Genomic DNA, 4723 nt, shown 5'->3' with positions numbered 1-4723 from the left:
CTCAGGTCATGATCTCAGGGTCTGTGACACTGAGTCCCACATTGGGTTTGCTCTGACAGCATAGAGCCTGTTTGGGATTCTCTCTGCTTCTCCCCCCCAACTCGTGCTTTCTCCCTTTCTCTCTCTCAAATAAGTGAATTTGAAAAATAAAAACCCAAAAGTAGAGGGTATATGGTTTTGTGTTTTTTCTGCTGAAAAGTGGATTCCCACTAGCAACTCCTTCCATTTGCTTTTTTATATCAAATGAATACCTAAATGGGCACTTAGCAGTTTCCCTGATCTCTTGTTAGCTGTGTCTGCCTTCTCTTATGCATGAAGAGATTCTTCAGACAGTATGAATGATTTAACAATATCTTTTGTGGTTACACAATGTAGAGATTAAAGTCATGGGATCTAGCAGAGATCACCTTTGCTCAAGTCTCACCTACTTTGGAGCAAAACAATTTTGAACCTATTTTGTCATTTGTAACTGGAGAATAATAATAATATAATAATAAACCTTAATTGCAAGTTTACTTGAAAGATAAATAAGCATGGTACTTATTACAGAGTAATAGCAGAGAGAAAAAAAGTCCATTTTGTTGTTTAACCCTCAACCAAAATGTTTCCATGCTACCTGTTGTACTGACCTAAACTGCTTGCTGTAAACCAACAGTAGGTTGGTTTATGTATGCTCTGTTAATGGAGTTTGAAAAAAACAATTATCCAGCTGATTGATACTATAGTTCTCTTGGCTTATGCTCATAAGTTTAGGGATCATTAGTATAGTTTAGGGTTCAACTGAGCAATGTGGTTGCTAATACTTTTATGCTAAAGGTAGAAGTAACCAACGATGCCATAACCCTGTTTTCTAGTCAAACCTAGCTGACTGTGAATCCAGGGTAATCAGAATTTCACCATGTCCTGATTAGCTTCTTAACTTTTTTTTTTTTTTTTTTTTTTTTTTACTTTCTTGATGCCATAAGCCCTGCATTGTTTCCTCAGTTCTGATCTAGCCTAAGGCCAACCATTCTCCCGTCAGAGTCCACAGCACATACTCCTAATCATCAAGTTTTTCTTTCCAGCTGAGGCTTGACAGGTCCTCCAAATCCCTCTTGAGCAGCCAGACAACTGATTGGAGTTGGCCTGAAAACCATGTGTCATTCCAGGAATAGGAAATCAGAAAAGTGGTGTTAGTAAGAGAAGAATTAGGTGAGACTTTATGAGTGAAATCACACTTTACTTGGGCCTTGACTTATAAACACGATGTAGAAAATAATAGTTCATTTCAATATTCTGATCCTGGTCTGTACCACCATATAGCATTATGTTTTAAAATATGCCATCCAATATTTTGGTTGCCTAATAAGTGAGTAAGACAGGGTTTTTTTAAATTTGTTTTATTTTTGAGACAGAGAGAGACAGAGCATGAACAGGGGAGGGTGAGAGAGAGAGGGAGACACAGAATCTGAAACAGGCTCCAGGCTCTGAGCTGTCAGCACAGAGCCCGATGCAGGACTCGAACTCACAAACTGTGAGGTCATGACCTGAGCCTAAGTCGGACGCTTAACCGACTGAGCCACCCAGGCGCCCCGTGAGTAAAACAGGTTTTATAGTTATTATTCATATTATTCAGGTTTATGGTTCTTACCCCAACCAAGTTAATTTTGTTTTTCATCTCCACCACGTATGGGAATACTCATTACTATAGATGAGAAAAAGAGCGAACATGCATGACTTTTTTCAACTAATTTTGAACATCTTTTTGAGCAGCCCGCTTTCCACAGTGGGAAATAACAGATATAAGGATAAGGAAGTAGACAAAATAAGGGACTTTGGGAGGAGTAAATATTAGGGATTTTAATTTTGTGCTTCTTAATATTTTAAAGGTCTCATTTCTCTCTGAAAAGATGATGAAAGTGATCTACTTTGATGCCTAGAAATATACACCTGTGGGACTTTTAAAATATGTGTATGATGTCACTGACCTCTAGAAGCATCCATGGATCACAAAATAGTAACCTTGGCTAGACTTGTAGCTTCCCAAAGTAAGAAATCAGACTACTAATGCCAACATTTGGACAAGAGTATGATTTTTTTCAGTAATACAGCATCTTGTGCTACATGTTGGATTCTAGGTGAACTGACACTTCCTCAATCTTCTGTTAATCATTTTGGAGCACTATTTTCCACATTTCAGCTATTTGCATCCCACTTTCATGGTTTTCCTTATGTCTGTACAAAATAAAAACATTCTATAATTTGTTTAATAATTCTCTTTAAATTCATTTTTGAAAAATAGCCTTATATAAACTTTATATTTCAACAGTCAACATAAAACAGATATATTTTTCCATATGATTTCCATTCTCATAACAATCTTCAGAGAGAGAAATTATTATCACCATCATACAGATGTGCAAACTGAGTCAGAACACTGAAGCAACTTAGATATGTTTCCATTGCTAATAAGTGAAAGAAGTAAGATTCAAGTATATATATAACTTTGCTCTGAACCACTGAGTTTGTTACTTCTTATACTTTCACTATTTATAAAACATGAGATGTGTTAAGTGAAGAATGTGGAAAGATTTCACTAATTTGGCTATAATTTTTTCTTGTAAAAGTTAGGATAAGTGGTGCCTGTGTGACTCAGTCGGTTAAGCATCTGACTCTTGGTTTCAGCTCAGGTCATGATCTCACAGTTCGTGGGTTCAAACCCCACATCAGATTCTGTGCTGACAGCTTTGAGCCTACTTAGGATTCTCTCTTTCCCTCCCCCTCTGTCTCTCTCTCTCTCTCTCTCTCTCTCTCTCTGCCCTTCCCCTCCTCTCTCTCTCTCTCTCTCTCTCTCTCAAAAATAAGTAAATAGACAAAATTTTTAAAAAGTTAGGGTAAGATCTTATTAAATATCTGAGCTTAGTTCAGAAGTTTTAACTCTTCCCTACTTTTTTTCCTTATTGCAAGAAAAACAAGAAAATTAAAAAGAAGTTTAATAACCACTATCGGTATTGTAACAAACTTAAAAACCACTATCTGGGAATAACCACCATTAACATTTTTGTTTCAGTCTTTTTTCTCAACCATAGAAGTAGCTGCTATATCCTATTTCAAGATTTGAGGTTCAAAAGTCAAAGTGCTTTTTTATTTATTATTATCAGCCTTATGCTATATAACTCTTGCATCCACAAAGGGAAGTTCCATTGCTAAAATTTAAATACCTAACTAGCAAGAAAATACAGGTAGGAGAGTGATGTCAACAAGATGGTGGCATAGGTATACGAATTTCTAGAGTTCATCTCCTCCAAGAAACATCAATTTGAATAACTATCGACTCATGAAAATACCTACACAAGAGCTAAGAGTTCCAGGTAAGAGATGATAGCCCTTGGGTGAGCACAGAAATAAGGAAAGACACATTGGAGAAGGTAGGAAAGACAGTTTAATATTACCTCCAGTAACCCTACCCCAAGCCTGGGCAGTTTATTGTGGAGCCAGCTTCCTTGTAGAGGAAGGAGAGAGATGTAACCACCTGACTTCACTGGAGACCCTAGTAGCAGACCCACATCAGTGCCAGGTAGACTCCTGCAGCTCCAGTATCCCAGTCTACCACAGTGCCATTTTGGCTGCCACAGCCCTTGATGGCTCCCATGGCTCTAGGCTCCAGCTGGTCTCCCTGGAAACCAAGTTTTTAGCCCACTCCAGCAGCAAGTTCCCACAAATCGAGGCTCCCATTGGGTTCCTATGAACCTGGTCCTCCTCTGTGCCTAGGGTAATTTCTTGTGGACCTAGATATATGAATGCCAACAGGTACGTGGAAAAGGTGCTGAACATTACTAATCATCAAGGGAATGCAAATCAAAACCACAATGAGATAGCACCTCACACCAGTTGGAATGGCTATTATCAAAACAACAACAGCAACAACAACAAAAACCAAGAGATGACAAGCATTGGTAAGGATATGGAGAAAAGGGAACCCTTGTGTCATATTGATGGGAAGGCAAACTGATATAGTCACTATGAAAAACAGTATGACAGTCCTTCAAATTACTAAAAATAGAACTACCATATGATCTAGCAATCCCATTTCTGGGTATAAATCCAAAAAAAAAAATGAAATCATTATCTAGAAGAGGTATCTTCACCCCTTTATTCATTGCAATGTTATTCACAATAGCCAAGAAGTGAAAACAAGTGTGTATCCATGGATGAATGAATAAAGAAAACATAGTGTGTATGTGTGTGTGTGTGTGTATACACACACACACACACACACACACACACAAATATTATTTGGCCATGAAAAATAAGGAAATCCTGCCTTTTGCAACATAGATAGACCTTGAGGGCATTATGCTAAGTGAAATAAGACAGAGTTGGGGCGCCTGGGTGGCTCAGTCGGTAAAGCATCTGACTTTGGCTCAGGTCATGATCTCACGGTCCGTGGGTTCGAGCCCCACGTCAGGCTCTGTGCTGACAGCTCAGAGCCAGGAGCCAGTTTCAGATTCTGTGCCTCCCTCTTTCTCTGACCCTCCCCTGTTCATGCTCTGTCTCTGTCTCAAAAATAAATAAATGTTAAAAAATTTTTTTTAAATAAAAAAAAGAAGACAGAGAAAGACAAATACTATATGATCACACTTATATGTACAAGCTAAAATAAGCCAAATTCATAGAAACAGAGTAGAATGCTGGTTGTTGTGGGTTGGGGGATAGGAGAAATGGACAGACGTTGGTTAGAGGG

At 38.3% G+C, this 4723-nt stretch overlaps 1 non-coding gene across 1 annotated transcript; it reads left to right on the top strand.

Moving 5' to 3' along the window:
* The first annotated feature begins 4365 nt into the window (after nucleotides 1–4365).
* TRNAQ-UUG (transfer RNA glutamine (anticodon UUG)) lies at nucleotides 4366–4450 on the top strand. The gene has a single exon. It is a non-coding gene; the product is annotated as a tRNA-Gln (tRNA).
* The last annotated feature ends 273 nt before the right edge of the window (nucleotides 4451–4723 follow it).

Source organism: Herpailurus yagouaroundi, unplaced genomic scaffold, assembly GCF_014898765.1.
Source record: "Herpailurus yagouaroundi ecotype Mexico unplaced genomic scaffold, PumYag 29, whole genome shotgun sequence".
In the NCBI taxonomy this organism is placed as follows: Eukaryota; Metazoa; Chordata; class Mammalia; order Carnivora; family Felidae; genus Herpailurus; species Herpailurus yagouaroundi.
Note: the sequence above shows the minus strand (reverse complement) of the source record. Positions and strands in the feature narration are given on the sequence as shown.